Genomic DNA, 19,458 nt, shown 5'->3' with positions numbered 1-19,458 from the left:
GCCATCTTTAAGATATTAATGGATATTGGCTCCAAGGCCAAATGATAGAATCAAGAGAAGTAAAGAACAGATACTGGATGTAATGAGGACCGAAACTCACAGTGCTACACAGTTTCCAAGTACATCGGGCCCATGTAACAGAACACACAAGAGATATAATGGTAAGAGAAAGTACTATATTTTCTAAAATGCCATTATATTATTTAAATACAAAGAAGTCAAGGCTGAAATTGTATTTTCAGCCTACAATAATAGCGCTGGACATGAGGATTCAAAACCAATAAGCTCTATCCTTAACATACTTCTGCCTGCTCCTATTACTGAGCAAGCAACTCATATGCGACAGGTAAATTGGAATGGCCAGTTTCGCTTAGTTATTAGAATATGCAAGGAGGGAGGGGTGAGCAAGAGGAGGGGTGAAAGCAAGAGAAAGGGAACTAAAACTCAATACAAATCAAATTTCACTGAGGTGTTAATCTCCCCAGAACAGTTCTCTAAGCAAGTCATCAGCAACTTGACTACATCTGTTATGCAATATGGATTCATTGTGCATTATTCAAAATTGTAATAGAGATTTCTTAGAGCATCCAATTATAACTTCTCTTTTATAATTTAATTGAAAAGTTTCCATAGTTAGAAGACCACAAACACATTGTGGCCTTTGAAGTAGAAGTCAATGCAATACTTATCCCAGAATCAAAATGAACTCTCATATTCTACTTTCAACTACATGGGTGTTTCTAAAATTTTAACTCAAGAATTCCTCCACAAAATCAAGACATTTTGAGAACTTGTCATGTATTTTAAATGTTCTTTGTCAATCATTCAATTTTGTAATTTGACAAAATATTATTTCTATACGAATTTAGTATTTTTATTGACAGCCTGGTGAATATTATATTATAAAAATTTAATATCATATTCTGCTAAGATTCAGAGAATGTAAACAGATTTCTATTGTGCACAACTTTAAAAGATTAATGTTTATAGTCTTACATGATTATTAAACAATCTATGTTTTAAACAAATCCATGAAAACTAACATGTCACATTTGATTTGAGACTTAAAATCTGTCAGCATATAGACTAAAATCTTTTCAAAAACTGAAGTAGACAAAATTTTAGCTAAATTAATACTTTGATTTTTCATTAAAAACCTGACTCTGTGAAACCAGTGTCCACTCTTGACATGACTCAGCCATTGTCCCAATATGACACACTAATCAGATATTCATATCACGTTTTTCTTGCTTCTCCAGTACTAGTAATAATTTTTGATGTGTAAACTCATTCTGCTCCCCAATGACAGTGACTAAACATCTTTGGACAGTATGAACATAGCTTTCTCATTGCATCATTCTTTTTACATGTGGTAGTTTGAATAAGAATGGTCTCATAGGCTCGTTTGTTTGAACCCTTGCTCCCCAGATATCAGAGCTGTTTGGAAAAGATCAGAAAGAGTACCTTTGTTGGAGAGAGGCAACACAACAGGTTTTGAGCTTTGAGATTTCAATCCATGCCATTCCCATTTAACTGTATCATCCCCCTGCTTTTAGACTGGGATGTTAGCCCTCATATATTGGTGCAGTGCCTGCCTGCCTGCCACGCCAGCCGCCTTCATGGTCATGGCTCTAATATTCTCGAACAACGAGCCCTAAAGGAAATGCTTTCTTTGATAAGTTTCTCCATTATTGTGTTTTGGTAAAATAATTACAATAAGAAACTAATAAGGACAATGTGTTTTCAGTCTTTTTATCAACGTTACATTATATATTAATGGGATGCGAGAAAATATCATATGACTAAGAATCATTTGAAATTACATAGTAGTCAACTATCTATTCAACATGTATTTATATTGCTGAACATATTAAATGAATGAATCATAGAAATAGCATACCACTCTTGTCTCTTCCAAGGAATGGTTCAGGTCATATAATTTTGAAAATAGAAAGATTAAATAATACTTTTTATGATTTTAAAAATTAAATAGTCGGTAACCAGATATATTGCTGCTGAGACTATACCTGAGTTCAATCTGAAGAGAAATCATACACACACACACACACACACACACACACACACACACTCACACACACACACATACATAAATACATACATGCACAAACATATGCACACATCCACACATATAAATACACATTTTCACACACATACACATGGATAAATATACAAACACACACACACATATACATACATATACACACACATACACACACACACACACACATATATATACATACATATACTCACACACACATATATACATATACTCACACACACACACACACACATATATATATACATACATATACTCTCACTACACACATATATACATATACTCACACATACACACATACATGCATACATATATATATATATACACATATACTCACACACTCATATACATATACTCACACATACACACACACCCACACATACACACATATATATATACATACATATACTCTCACACACACATATATACATATACTCACACATACACACACAAATATATATATATACATACATACATACATACATACATATACTCACACACATATATATACATACATACATACATATACGCACACACATACATACATACATACATATACTCACACACACACATATATATATACATACATATACTCACATACACACATATATACATACATATACTCACACACACATATATGCATATACTCACACATACACACATATATACATACACTCTCACACACACATATATACATATACTCACACATACACACACATGTATATGCATACATACGTATATTCACACACACACAAACACACACACATACATATATATACATACATACATATACTCACACACACATAAATACATACGCACACATACACACACACACACACACATATATACATATACTCACATACTCACATATACATACACTCAAACATACACACCCATTCAAATACACATAAATACACAGTACATTAGTCAGGTTCTTGAGTGAGGACTACTTTAGATTTTATATTTTTGCTTAATTTGTTTGTTTGTTTTTCATTTTAAAACAATAATGGGTTTATCAATAGAAATTTCAATTGATTTTACTTCTCTTCTTCCTACTTTAGACTTGAATTTTAAAGTTAGCTATCAGAGGTAAAGATAAGGGACCACTGTGAAAAATATTGTTTTTTTTCTACAAACTACATATTTCTTAGAGGAGGACATGACTTAGTCTTTGAAATGTTTTATCCAAAACACTGTGTATTAATTACTGTTCTGTTTCTGAGATATAATAATGTGAAGAATTTATTTGGGTTCACAGTTCCACAGAGTTAAAGACTCTGCAGCACAGAAAGCCAGACATGGGCAGAGAAATACTTTCTGGCTGTATTTCATCTGCACACAGAAAGCAGAAAGATCAAGCGGGAAGTCGGTATTTGCTATAATATCTCAAAACGTGACCCCACTAATTTGCCTCTTACATCAAGACTCTGCCTCCTAAAGATTCCATAACCTCTCCAAACACTTCCAACCACTAAATACCAACTCAATAAATATACAAAACTGTAAGGACCAGTTCTGAAAAATTATCTGAAACATCAACTAGAATATTAGTGAAATAGCCAAATATTTCACACCAGAATTTAGGATCATAAAGGTGAATCCTAAAAACATAAAATATCCTGATGTTCATCTGAGGATGCGGAGAAACAGGAACATTTCTCCACTGTAGGTGGTGTAAGCTGATACAAACACTGGAAATCAGTCTGGCAGCTCCTCAGAAAATTGGACATAGTACTACCTGAAGACCCAGTTATTCTACTTCTGGGCATATACCCCAGAGATGCTCCAACATACAACAAAGACACATGCACCACAATGTTGATAACAGCCCTATTTATAATAGCCAGAAGTTGGAAAGAACCAAGATGTCCTTCAGTAGATGAATGGATACAAAAATTGTGGTATATTTACACAATTGAGTACTACTCAGCTATCAGAAACAATGACTTTATGAAATTCTTAAGAAAATGGATGCATCTAGAGAATATCATCCTGAGTGAGATAACCCAGTCACAAAAGAACAGATATAATATGCAGTCACTGATAACTGGATACTAACCCCAGAAAGCTCAGAACATCCAAGAAACAACTCACAGACTATATGAAGTTCAAAAAAAATGAAAAACCTTTATGCTTAATCTTTATACACCAAGAAAACTCTAATTCCAGATTACATCTTGTTTTACATGTACTTTATGCTCATTGTAACTAGGAAGATCTTAATGCACACTATCAAACCTTTAAAAAAAATACAATGTATTTGTATACTTTTGTGCAAAATTCTTAAAATCTGTACATTTATCTTTGTTTTTTTTTAAATAGACTGTTCAATTAAAATAAAATAAAAATACTCTCAATAAAGCCCATTGTCTCAGCCAGGGGAACATGAGTAGTATCCATGCATTCCTCTGTCATCCTTCCCATATTTTAATAATTGTGCACCACCAGATCTAGACTAATGTAATACCTGAGACTGAACCCAGAGACGTGTGTGCAATAGGCATGTACCCTACCAATGGAGTTGACTACAGAACCTAAAGAATGAATCTTGTAGAATACTTGGCAAATCAACTTGCACTCTGTGAGTTTGTTGCCTATAGGAGATGAACAGATCCTCTTTCCATACATCCTTTTTACATATATACATTCTGTGATAATACTATTACCTGTCATCTGAATTTTTGATCTTAGCAATTCTGACCGGTGTGAGGTGGAATCTTGAGGTTATTTTGATTTGCATTTCCCTGGTGGCTAAGGATGTAGAGCACTTTCTTAGATGCTTCTCAGCCTTTCGATATTTGTCAATTGAGAACTTTTTGTTTAGGTCTGCACCCCATTTTTAAAAGGGTTGTTTGATTCTCTGGTGATTAGCTTCTTGAGTTCTTTTTATTTATACCTTGGATATTAGGCCTCTATCAGATGTAGGGTAGGTAAAGATTTTTCCCACTTTGTTGGCTGTCGTTTTGTTTTCTTGAAACTGTGCTTAGCCTTACAGAAACTTTCCAATCTCATTAAGTCCCATTCGTCAATATTTGACCTTAGAGCACAAGCCATTGGTGTTCTGTTCAGGAAATTATCTCCTGTGCCTATGTATTATAAGGTTTCCCTATTTTCTCTTCTAATAGTTTCAGTGTACATGGTTTAATGTGGAGATCTTTGATCCACTTGCACTTGAGCTTTTACAAGGAGATAAGAAAGGGTCTATTTTCATTTTTCTGCATGCTGAGTACCAGTTGGACCAACAGCATTTGTTGAAGAGGCTGTCCATTCTCTATTGAATGTTTACAACTCCTTTATAAAAAATCAATCAACCATAAATGTAGGGGATAATTTTTGGATCTTCTATTCTATTCCATTGATCCATGTGCCTATCTCTGTACCAGTACCACTCAGTTTTTAGCACTATTGCCTCGTAATATAGCTTGAGGTCAGGGATAGTGATTCCCCCAGATGTTTTCTTGTTGTTGCTATTCTAGGTCTTTTGTTATTCCAGATGAAATTTCACATTGCTCTTTCCAACTCTATGAAGAATTGGGTTGGAATTTAGATGAGGATTGCATTGAATCTGTTGATTGTTTTTGGTAAGATGGCCATTTTTAAAATTTTGATCATTCCAATTCATGAGCATGGGAGATCTTTCCATTTTCTGAGATCTTCCTAGATTTTCTTCTTTAGAGGTTTGAAGTCCTTGACATACAGGTCCTTCACTTTCTTAGTTAGAGTCACACCAAGGTATTTCATATTTTTTGTGACTATTGTGAAGGGTATCTTTTCTCTAATTTCTTTCTCCTCATGTTTGTCCTTTGAGTAGAGGAAAGCTACTAATTTGTTTGAGTTAATTTTATATCCAGCCACTTTGCTAAACTTGTTTAGCAGCTGTAGAAGTTCTCTAGTTGAATTTTTGGGGTCAGTTAAGTACACTATCATGTCATCTGCAAACAGTAATGTTTTTACTTCTTCCTTTCAAATTTGTATCCTTTGATATTCTTTTGCTGTCTAATTGCTCCGGCCAGGACTTCCAGTAATATGTTGAATAGGTCGAAGGAGAGAGGGCAGCCTTGTTTAGTCCCTGATTTTAGTGGGATTTCTTCAAGTTTCCCACAATTAAGTTTGATGTTGGCTGTTAGTTTGCTGTATATTGCTTTTATTATGTTTAGGTATGGAATTGGATTCCTGTTCTTTCCAGGACTTTTAACATGAAGGGGTGTTGAATTTTGTCAAATGCTTTCTCAGCATCTAGTGAGACGACCATGTGATTTTTTCTTTGAGTTTGCTTATATGGTGAATTACATTGACGAATTTCCTTATATTAAACCAACCCTGCATCCCAGGGATGAAGCCTACTTGGTCATGGTGAATGATCATTTGGATGTGTTCTTGGATTTGGTTTGCAAGGATTTTGTTGAGTATTTTTGCATCAGTGTTCATAAGTGAAATTGGTCTGAAGTTCTCTTTCCTTTTAGGGTCTTTGTGTAGTTTAGGAATGAGGGTTATTGTAGCATCGGAAAATGAGTTAGGTAGTGTTCCACCTGATTCTATTTTGTGGAAAATTTGGAGAGTATTGATATTAATCTTCAATAAATGTCCGATAAAATTCTGCACTGAACCCATCTGGTCCTGGGCATTTACTGGTTGGGAGGCTTTAGATGAGTGCTTCTCTTTAGGGGTTAGGGGATTATTTAGATGGTTTACCTGGTCCTGGTTTAACTTTAGTGTCTGGTATTTGTCTAGGAATTCATCTTTTTCCTCCAGACTTTCCAGCTTTGTTGAGTATAGGCTTTTGTAGTAGGATCTAATGATTTCTTGAATTTCCTCAGTTTCAGTTATTATGTCTCTACTTTCATTTATGATTTTGTTAATTTGAATACTTTTTCTTTGCCTTCTAGTTAGTCTGGTTAAGGGTTTATCAATCTTGTTAATTTTCTCAAAGAACCAGCTTTTGGTTTTGTTGATTCTTTGAATGGTTCTTTTTGTTTCTATTTTGTCAATTTCTTCTATGAGTTTCATTATTTCTTGCCTTCTACTCCTTTTGGGTGTATCCACTTCCTTTTGTTCTAGAGCTTTCATCTGTGCTGTCAAGTTGCTAGTGTATGCTCTCTCCAGTTTCTTTATGGAAGCACTCTGAGCTATGAGTTTTCCTCTCAGTACTGCTTTCATTGCATCCCATAGGTTTGGGTATGTTGTGTTTTCATTTTCATTAAATTCTAGAAAATCCTTAAATCTTTCTTTATTTCTTGTTTAACCTTGCTATAGTTTAATAGAGCATTGTTTAGTTTTCATGTGTATATGGGCTTTTTGTTGTCTTTGTTGTAATTAAAGACCGACCTTAGACTATGGTGATCTGATAGGATGCATGGGAGTATTTCAATGTTCTTATATCTATTGAAGCTTGTTTTGTGACTGATTATTTGGTCAATTTTCAAGAAGCTGTTGTGAGGTGCTAAGAAGAAGGTGTATTCTTTTATTTTAGGATGATATGTTCTGTAGATATCTATTAATTCCAATTGGTTCATAACCTCTGCTAGTTTTGCTATATCCTTCCTCAGTTTCTGTTTCCATGATCGGTCCATTGGTGAGAGCGGGAGTGTTGAGGTCTCCCACTATTATTTTGTGGGATGCAATGTATTTTTTGAGCTTTCGTAGGGTTTCTTTTATGAATATGGGTGCTCTTGTATTTGGAGCATATATGTTAAGGATTCAGAGTTTCTCCTGACAAATTTTCCCTGTAATGAGTAAAATGTGTCCTTCCTTATGTTTTTGGTAACTTTTGGTTAAAAATCTACTTTATTCGATATTAGAATGGCCACTCCAGCTTGCTTCTTGGGGCTGTTTGCTTGGATTTTTTTTCCCAACCTTTTACTCTGAGGTAGTGTCTGTCTTTGTCTCTGAGATGAGTTTCTGGTATGCAGCAAAATGCTGGTTTCTGTTTATGTATCCAGTCTGATAACCTATATCTTTTTATTGCAGAATTGAGTCCATTTATGTTAACAAATATTAAGGAATAGTGGTTGCTGTTTCCTGCTATATTTGGTTTTGGAGGTAGAATTGTGCCTCTGTGTCTTTCTTCTTTTGGATTTCTTGCTTAGGTATTTTCTTGTGTTTACTAGGATGTAGTTTCCCTCCTTTTATTGGGTTTTCCACCTGTAATTCATTGTAGTGTTGTGTTTATGGTCAGATATTGTGTCAATTTAGTTTTGTCTTGGAATATCTTGGTCTGTCCATCAAGGTGATTGAGAGTTTTTCTGGGTATATGAGCTTGGTGTAGCACTTGTGTTCTCTTAGGGTCTGCATGATGTCTGTTCAGGATCTTCTAGCTTTCATAGTCTCTGTTGAGAAATCGGGTGTTATTCTGATTGGTCTGCCTTTATATGTTACATGACCTTTTTCCTTTACTGCTTTTAATATTCTTTCTTTGCTTTGGGCACTTGGTGTTTTGACTATTATGTGTCTGGAGGAATTTCTTTTGTGGTCCACTCTATTTGGAGTTCTGTAGGCTTCTTTTATGCTCATGGTTCTCTCATTCTTAAATGTAAGCAAGTTTTCTTCTATGATTTTGTTGAAGATATTTACTGTGCCTCTTGGTTGACATTCTTTGCCCTCTTCTATTCCTATTATCCTTAGAGGTTTGGTCTTCTCATTGTGTCCTGGATCTCCTGGATATTTTGGGTTAGGAACTTTTTGGTTTTTGCATCTTCTCTGATAACTGTTTTGTCTATATTTTCAATGTTGTCTTCAGCCCCCGAGATTCTCTCTTCCATCTCTTGTTGTCTGTTGGAGATGCTTGTATCTGTGACTCCTGATTTTTTTTATGGTTTTTTTATTTCTAGGGTTGTCTCTTTTAGTGTTTTCTTATTGTGTCCATATCCATGTTAAATTACTTCTTCCATTACTTCATCTCTTTGGTCTTGTATTCCTCTAATTCTTTGAGTTCTTTGAGTGTTTTTCTTGTTTCCTCTTTCAAAGCTTCTATTTCTTTATGCTTTTCTTCCTGTTCTTGCTTAAGGATCTCTATCATCATCTTGAGGTATGATTTCTGGTCTCAGTCTTCTTTTTCTCGAGTGTTTGGCATTCCGCTGTTTGCTGTGATGGGAGAACTGGGTTCTGGTGTTGCCAGGTTGTCTTAGTTTCTCTTGGGTATGTTCTTTCGCTTTCCTCCTGCCATCTTATTGTCTGTGATTATATGTAGTTTTGTGGTCAGTGATTGATTCTTTTCTCTCCTTTGTACCTGGCCTGTGTCCCTGGATCTCCGCTGTTCCTGGTGGCAGATAGCCTGAGTGCCTGTTCTGCATGCATGAAAGGTTCTCAGGTGAAACAGACACCCTAAGGCAGGGTTGCTTCTACCCTGAACCAATTATGTGGGTGGGGAACTTTCTGAGCGCTCTGCAGAGACCTCTCTATTCCCTGGCTACTCGGACCACTATTTCACCAGGCCTATGTCCCTGGACCTCTGCTGTTCCTGTGAGAGTATTTTTATTAAAATAGGCAAGAACTTACTTATGGAACACAAATCACTCAAAAATAGTGCAATCACCAAAATCCCACCTCAGCTCATTAAAAGTAGAAGCCTAGAACACAGTGAACAACCTACAAGAAGCCCAACAGGTTGACAACTGTCCTTTCTAGGCAGGTCAGCTGGCTTGAACTCTTTCAATAGGTAATTTGCCTGCTGTCTGCTTTTTCCAGGAAGCTCACTTTGTCTCACAGTGTTATTTAATAGAACAAGTCTTACTGTTCTTCCTCAGAACATGCTTGAGGAAGGTAGAACCTACTGAATCTGATCAGCTTCAGAAACTTCCTGAAATTTTTGAATTGTTTACTATTCAAAATTAAGGAGCTTCATTGCAAAATAGAAGATTTTTCATCCTCTTAGAACACCCTGCATTTTAAGGAGCTTAATTCCAAAGTTTACAGTTTCATCTCATAGGAAACTGCTATACAATAGAATCAGCAGCAGCAGCAGCAACAACAATAATAGCACATTCCTGCAACCCCAACAGTCAGGGGAGTAAAGAATTAAAAATCCAAGGTCATCCTTAGTTCAGAGTGAGTTCAAGGATAGTCTAGGAAAAACAGAACAGTGTCTCACAACATTTTCTCTTACAAACTTAGTGAATTACAGTATTTGAGAGATTATCACTATTGTTTTGTAGATAATGATTTCAATAATCTAATAAGCAAGTTGTCTAGAGAATCAGGAAATAAATACAAGACCCTACAGCTCAGTGTAGTCTTGGGCTAAAGGCATTTCTCCCCATCATCTTCATTAAAACTTTTTAGTCCCTGAAGAAATTTGATCAAATAATCACATTTCCCAAAAATAGGACTCATTGAAAATAAGTATTTTGGATAAAATTATTGATACTTTTCTAAAATATTCTGTGAGAAAACACCTATAAATGTTTATATTTGATATAAAATATCCTCATGTCAGGAATAATTTATCAGTGTCAGTGTTTCCAATAAAATTTCTCTTTAATGTCATTGTCTTGTTATCTCTAATCTTTTGAAAAATGTTTTATAAAGTACTGATTATATAATTTAAGATCTTAAATCTAAGCAAAATGATGAAGTTAAAATGTTGGTCCCAACTATTAAGTTTTGAAGAAAAATATGCTATAAGCTTTGGAGAAAAAATATGGTTTATACACTGAAAAAACAAAACAAATTAAAATTCTAGATAAAAAACAATCTAGTAAAAGTGGTCAAGTAAAATTATAGTACATTTTAACACTAGAAATAATGATTAATTTCAATGTAAAAGAGGCTAATAATTTTAAGAGGCTTATGAATTTTTTTATTCATTTTATTCCTACTACTGAGAACATTGTTAAGTTATATGCTAAGCTCTTTCTTCTTGCTTTCTCTATTCCTTACCAAACCAAAGTTTTTTTTTAATTCATTAGAAATATTACTTCCAAGGCAATAGCACAATAATAGTCCTCCTCACTAAAGATGGCTTTGTGTGTGTGTGTGTGTGTGTGTGTGTGTGTGTGTGTGTGTGCTATATTTTTATGATATTCCCTTTAGTGCTCTAGTCACATAATTAAAAGAGGTGGGAAAGAGCCCAGCTAAATGAAGGGTTCCAAACAATTCAAAAGAAAAAAAAATACTAGCAAAATCTATTACCATCTCCTAAAATGACAGAATATTGGTGCAGGTAGACCACAAAGAGAAGTCCTGGCTGCCCTGCCTCTTGACAGGAAATAAATCACCCTGCACACTGGAGACTCCCTATCCAGACTGCATGCTGGAAACTTCATTACACAAGCTGTGCCACATTACTATGCATATCACTGCTGATTGGACATAGACACGTATCCACAACCCAATTCTGTCATTGTCTTTTCGGGGAGAGAACCATCTTTTCCATACAGATCCAGGCTTGAAAATGACAAAGAAAATGATGTTGTACACCCAATAACCCTCAATCATTAGTAGGGCATGGCCTGCACTTGTTATTTACCTGCCTCTTCTTAACTCTGTCTCTTGATGTGGAGGACATAATCATATAAACACTATTTGATCATCACATGGTCTCATTTGGTTTGAATGTGAGTGTAACCCAACACATGCTTTGTCGCCAATGGTCTTCACTTCATTAGGAAGAGGGCAAAGTATTTTCCTGTAGAAGAATTTTCAGTTTCTTGTTCCTCTTAGTTGCTAACCTTTTTGTTCATTCATAAAAGACAAACTTTATTTACTTGGTTTTGGTAACAGTGTATGAATGTGGTTGAATCTAATTCGGACTTACTATTATAATGAAAGAAAAATAGAAAGACTCTTCAGGCTGAAAGCACAGTGCCACATTTGAAGTTTAAAAAAAAAACATAAAATTAATGAACCAAGGGAGATAAAATTAATGAACATCTCTATTAGGAAGTTTCCTGTCGTTTGAGAATGCTAATGTAGTTTTACAAGGAGAGGCTTCAAAATTTATCCTTTTCTAGAAGAATAATATACAGTAAAATATTTTTGCCACTCTTACCTTGATTAAATAAGACTGTCCATTAAAAAGTACAAGGAATATTCTTTTGACATTCCAAAAAATACACAATTGGGAAACAGGTATTTCCTTGAAAGCCAAGATGAATAAAATTTAAGAAGGAAAGAAAAAGCATTTAAATTCTGTGACTAACTCTGCCAGTATTCAGAAACAATAGTACCCTTTGGAGAACTGCAAACATCACTCGTGGGAAAGTAATCTATGTTTAGTGTACTGTTGTTTTTTGATTAGCTTAATTTCCCATTATTTTGTAAAAATCAAATGTTTTCATACTTGGTGCTGTGTGTGTGTGTGTGTGTGTGTGTGTGTGTGTGTGTGTGTGTATGTATGTAGTGAAGGTAGGGAACATGTGTCATGGCAGGCCAATCTGCAGAACTTAGCTCTAACCCTCTACCATGTGCATTAAACTCAGGTCTTTAACCTGACAAGAGCCTTTACCAGCTGACTCTTCTCACCATTATGATGACATTTAGAGATATGTTTTTTGTTTCTTTGTTTTATTTATTAGGTTTTACAGGGGTGGCCATATGTTCATGTTTGCAACTTTGATTCCTCTGACACCATCCCTCATTAAAGGAATGCATTCAACTCTGGCAAAAGAAGCCCCAGAGACACCATTGGAGTGGTAGGGTTCCACAGGATGCACATGGAACATTGAAAATTTAAGTATTGTTTCAAATTTTTAATTAGAAAATTGTATTTGTACCTTGTTCAGTATAAGCATTAGATATATCCCATTGGTTGATGGTTTATGTCTAAATTAATTAACATTGGTCATAGAATATACATGTATTTTCTTTTCTTCTTATGTTTTATTCATCTCAGCATTCAAGGAAATACCCACTTCCCTGATTGTGTGGGATCTTTTAGCAAATTTTGATACTATTTGATATAAACCTCAATTAACAATTTTTATCTGTTACCAAATTTCAAATAGAATTTAAGCAGAAACCATTATACAGACAAGTCTCAAAACTGGGCAAGTAATTGATAATTTTAGAAATTCGCTCATGCTTCTGATAGAATATCCTGTCAATAAGCTGACACATAAGAGTTGAATAAGAATCAGCTACAGAAACTATTTCAGAACAAAGGATAAACGAACTAAGACCAACAATGCAGTACTAGACACAGAGGCACATTGAGAAGCCCCAAGGTAAATCTGGCAATGCTGTACAGGATAATTAGTGACGGAAGAGACTGAAGAGATTGCTGCTTTCTTTCAGAGAAGGAGTCACAGGGACCTGCTGACAGAGGCACCCATTGCAGCAACACTAGCAACCCGGAGAACACAACAGTCATATGTACAGGTTTTCTACAGTAGAGCATTGTCAAGCTCTTTGCATGTTCTCCTGCAATAACATTGTAGCAACTCATGGAATCTGAATCCTCATTTTACCAATAAGCAACAGACTGCTGATTGTATGACAGAGTCAACATTTACACACAAGTCAGATGCTTCTAATGCTTAGCTTTTAGGTATCATCCTATGTTGCCCTATACAAAACGAAATAGTTCATATAGATCACTCCAGTGGCACAGGAAGGCAACCGATGACCAGCTGGGTAAACAACTACCAAAGAGCACACATGGAGAGACCCATGACTCCAGTCACATATGTTGTGGAGGATGGCATTGTCTGGCATCAATAGGAGGAAAGGCCCTTGGTCCTGTGAAGGCTTAGTTTCTAAGTGTAGGTGAATACCAGGTCAGTGAGGTGAGAATCAGGGAGCAACCTCACAGAAGCAGGGAGAGTGTGAATGGAGTAGCTGGAGGAGAAACTGGGAAAGGAAATAAAATTTGAAAGGTAAATACTTAAAATATCCAATTTTTAAAAAAAGCTACCTAGCAGAAAGAATGGAAACAGGCAATCTTGGGAGATAGGATGTTGGGAGAACCCTCCAGAATGTATCAGAGACCTGGGAAATAAGAGACTCTAAGGAATCAAGGTGAGGGAACCTTGATGTAATGCTCTTCAGTAGGAAGATGAAACTTGTAGAGCCCACCCCCAACAGAAAGACAGGACATCATGTGAGAAATTGGGTTTCTATCTTACAGTCAAAACTCTCATAATTGTTCCTGTCTGAAAGAACTGCAGGGATGAAATATGGAGAAGAGCCTGAGGAAAAGAAGTTCCATGGAAAGGACCAAAAGGGGATCCAGCTCAAGTGGAGGCCCCAAGGCCTGGCACCATTAGTGAGGCTATGGAGTGCTCACCAAATGAGACCTATCACGACTGCCCTCAGAAGGACCCAACAAGCAGCTAAGTTAGATGCAGATATTTGCACCGAACCAATCAACAGAAGCTGCAGACTCCTCTGGTTGAATTAGGGAAAAGCTAGAGGAAGCTGAAGAGGAGGGTGACCCTGTAGGAGGACCAGCAGTCTCAATTAACCTGGACCCCTGAGATCTCTCAGACCCTGGATCACCAACTAGGCAGCATACACCAGCTGGTATGAGGCTCCTAACACCTATACAGCAGAGAACTCTCATATCTGGGTTCAGTCAGAGAAGATGTACCTAACCCTCAAGAAACTGGAAGCCCCAGGGAATTTAGAGGTCTGGGTGGGCTGAGTGGGGTAGGGACAACCTTGTGGAGACAGGAGGCACAGAGAGAAGGTATGGGATGTGGAACAGTAGGAGCGTGGACCGGAAGGAGAATAAAATCTTGAGTGTAAAAGTAAAATAAAAAAAGGACTATCTGTGGAATCAAGAACTAAATATGTGAACAGAAGCAGGTTAACTGGTATGTTTTAGTGTTTGATTTTGTTTTTGCTTTTGATTTGTTTTTCTTTAATGGGAAAACTAGAGAAATGAGCAGTTCAATCTGGTTGAACATTAAAAAAGTGGTATTAAGGAGGAGGTTACAGTAGAATACAACTTATATTTATAGAAAAAAAAACAGAGCTTATGGTGGATTGAATATACTCAGCATAGGAAGTGGCACTATTTGGAGGTGTGGCCTTGATAGAGTAGGTGTGGCCTTGTTGAAGGAAGTATATGACTGCGGAGGTGGGATTAGAAACCTTGCCCCTAGCTGCCTGAATCCAGTCTTTTCAAAGAGACTTTGATATGAAGCTGTAGAGCTCTCAGCTCCTCCTGCCCCATGCCTGTCCAATGCTGCCTTGTTCCTACGTTGATGATAATGAACTGAAACTCTGATCCTGTAAGCCAGCTGCAATTAAATGTTGTCTTTATAAGAGTTGTCTGGTTACATTGTCTGTTCCTAGTAGTAAAACCCTAAGACAAAGCTGTGTAGAGGAAGGTAGTTATAAATACCAACTAAGGCCAGGAGACCAGTTACAGAAACAAGAAATGTAAGTGGTAAGAGTGCTTCTGTTTTATTTTGTTAAGAAAACATATGTTTTCTTCCAATTTCTCAAGAGAATACCAATTTATATTTAAGTTGAGACAAAAGGGATGGTCTCAAAGAACATTGACCTATTCTAAATTTACAATGTCTTTGTGATTGTACAAGACATTGTTATATCATGTTAGGTGTAGTTATGACCCCATTATTGATTTATTTGGACATGAGATATGAGTTGTATCAAGTTGAAAAGAGATGGATTATAATGGCTACTTCTGGTTGCCAACTTGATAAATCTAGAATGAACTACAATCCAGAAATTGAGGGCACATCTCTGATCTAGACATTGAGGCTTCTGACCTAGATCTTGACATGGAGATCATGAAACATAATGACCATGAAAACTTAGGCCCAAGAAAGGTAGTTCATGCCTTTAATCCCAGAAGATTGAGGCAAGCAGAGCCTTCTACTGGGACCTACATAAGGACACTGGAAGAGAAAACTTCACTCTCTTTCACCAGCTTGTACTTACTTGCCAGCACATCTGTTGGGAACTACTTCCTCATTATTTCAGCTTATATAGAATATCAGGCAAAAAAGCCTTTTGGGACAGAGAAACTACTAGTTCTTGGATTTCCTATTCACAGCTGCCCATTGTTGGGTTAGGTAGACTACAGATTGTCAATCATTACACATAGAGACATTCCATAAGTTCTGTGACCATGGAGAACCCTGCCTAATACAGGACTATAAAGTAGAGGGTCAAAATAGTAGGAAAGCGAGGGATATGTAATACCAAGCATGAATCCTTAAGTAATTATATTCCTTTATATTCACCTACAATTACATACAATAAATATACAATATATGCATATTATACAATGTATATATAAAATGAAGTCAAGCCACATAAGCTAAAAATGCTCCTAGCAAAACAGTATCAGGAGTGAGAAACCTGCACTTGAGTTGGTGGTAAGGTCCATGACCTACGGTCTTAATTTATTCTCTTATATATTACATCCCATATACAGCTTCTGCTCACTCCTCTTCTCTCCCAGCTCCTCCCTCCCTGTGAAGTGCTCTTCCTTTTTCTGTCAGAGATCACAGATAAGTGTGGCTTTCTACGTTATCAAAGAAATTTCCTTTTAGAGCATATTACAGAAAAATATCAAATTGAAGACCATTTAGAAAAACACATCAGGTGGGGGAGCACCCTTATAGAGGCAGGAAAGGGGGAATGGGATAGGGAGATTACAGAGGGGAAACCAGGAAAGGGGATAACATTTCAAAAGTAAATAAAGAAAATATATAATAAAAACAAAACAAAAGAAAAACACATCAGACACAGTGCAAGAATCAATGCATTGTGAACAGTTTGTATTCAAAAGGTATATCTTCAGTATAATCCCTGTTTAGGGAATATTACAATTGAGTAGATGGAAATATAGTAAGCATCAGAGAACCAAGAAGTCTGCTGTTTAGATTACATCTCCTAGAAATGAGAAAGAACACACACTAATATTACTTAAAATATGACTTCTTAAAGAACACACAATATCTGTCCACAAACCCAGCTCTACAATAAAAAATATATGGAAAACTCCAACACAAGGATGAAAATCACACCTTAGAAATAGCAAGAAAATAACCTCCCTGCAACATACCCAAAAGAAGAAAACACAAACATAATTCTACCTCTAACAACAAAATAACAGGAAACAACAATCACTATTCCTTAATATCTCTTAATATCAATGGACTCAATTATTTAACAAAAAAAAGATATAGATTGTCAGACTGGATACATAAACAGGATTCAACTTTTTGTTGCATAAAGGAAACTCACCTCAGTGAAAAAGACAGACAATACCTCAGAGTAATAGGCTGGAATAAATTTTTCCAAGCAAATGGTCCCAAGAAACAAGCAGAAGTAGCCATTCTAATATCAAATAAAATAGATAACTAAAAGTTATCAGAAAAGATAAGGAAGGTCAATTTTATTCATCAAAGGAAAAATCTATCAAGATGAACTCTCAATCCTGAACATCCATATTCCAAATACAAGGGTACCCACATTCATAAAATAAACTCTAATAAAGCTCAAAACATATATATTTACCACACAAATTAATAGTCAGAGACTTCAACACCGACTCTCATCAATGAACTGATAATGGAAGCAGAAACCGAACAGGAACACAGTGAAACTAACAAAAGTCAAGAACCAAATGAATTTAACAGACACCTATAGAACATTTCATTCAAAAACAAAAGAATATACCTTCTTCTCAGCACCTAATGATACCTTCTCCAAAATTGATCATATAGTCAGTCACAAGACAGGTCTCAACAGATACAAGAAGATTGGAATACTCCCATGGACAAAGGCTTGTTTTCAGTAACAACAAAACCAACAAAAAGCCCACATACACATGGAAGCTGAACAATTCTACTAAATGATAACTTTGCCAAGGAAAAAATAAATTAGGATATCAAAGACATTTTAAAATTTAACAAAATTGAAGGCACAACATACCCAATTTTATGGGAGACAATGAAAGAGGTACTAAGAGAAAAACTCAGTTCTGGGTACCTCCAAAAAGAAACTTGAGAAACCATACACTAGAATCTTGACAGCACACCTAAAAGCCCTAAAACCAAAAGAAGCAGATATACACAAGAGGAGAATGTGTCAGGAAATAATCAAACTCAGAGCTGAAATCGAGGAAGTAGAAACAAAAATAACTATACAAAGATTTAAGAAGACCAGGAGCTGGTTCTTTGAGAAAATCCATAAGGTTGTTAAACAGTTAGCTAGACTAACAAGAGAGCACAGAAACAGTGTCCAAATTAACAAAATCAGAAGTGAAAGGAAAGATATAACAACAGAAACTGAGTAAATTCAAGAAACCATCAGATCCTATTATAAAAGCCAATACTCAACAAAATAGAAAAATCTAGAGGTAATGAACAGATTTCTGGACACATACAAGGTACCAATGTTAAACCAGGACTAAGTAAACTTTATAGACAGTCCCAAAACACCTAAAGAAATAGAAGCAGTCATCAAAAGCCTCCAAACCAAAAAAAAAAAAAAAAAAGGCCCAGGGCCCGATAATTTTAATGCTGAATGTTATAAGACCTTCATAGAAGACCAATACCAATACTCTCCAAACTATTCCACAAATAAAATGGAAGAAACACTACCTGCCTCATTCTTCAAAGCTGCAGTTATGCTTATAACTAAACCACACAAACTCTACAACAAAATAGAACTTCCAACCAATTTCCTTTATGAGCTTTGATGCAAAAATACTCAATATAATTCTTGCAAACCGAATCCAAGAACACATCAAAACAATTATTGAGCACGATCAAGTAGGCTTCATCCCAGGGATGCAGGGATGGTTCAATATACAAAAATCTATTAATTTAATCCACTATGTAAACAAGCTCAAGGAAAAAAAAATCCTTGATGATCTCATTAGATGCTGGGAAAGCATTTGACAAAATTCAACACCCCTTTATGATAAAAGTCTTAGATCAGGAATTCAAGACCCATACATAAACCTAGTAAAATCAATATACAGCAAGCCAGTAGCTAACATCAAACTAAATGGTGAGAAACTTGAAACAATCCCACTAAAACCAGGGACTAGACAAGGCTCCCCATTCTCCCACTATTCAATATAGAACTGGAAGTCCTAGACAGAGCAATTAGACAACAAAAAGTATTCAAAGGGATACAAATCAGAAAGGAAGAAGTCTAAATACCACTATTTGCAGATTATGTATTAGTATACTTAAATGACCAAAAAAAAAAAAAAATGACCAGAGAACTCTGACAGCTGATAAACAACATCAGAAAAGCTGGATACAAAATTAACTCAAAAAAAAAAAAAAAAAAAAAAAAAAAGCCATAGCCTTCCTCTACTCAAAGGATAACCAGGCTGAGAAAGAAATTAGTAAAATGACACCCTTCACAAAACTCGCAAACAATATAAAATATATTGTTGTGACCCTTACCAAGCAAATGGTAGATCTTTGTGGCAAGAACTTCAAGTCTCT

The sequence above is a fragment of the Micromys minutus genome (assembly GCF_963924665.1).
Source record: "Micromys minutus genome assembly, chromosome: 11".
NCBI lineage: Eukaryota > Metazoa > Chordata > Mammalia > Rodentia > Muridae > Micromys > Micromys minutus.
Note: the sequence above shows the minus strand (reverse complement) of the source record.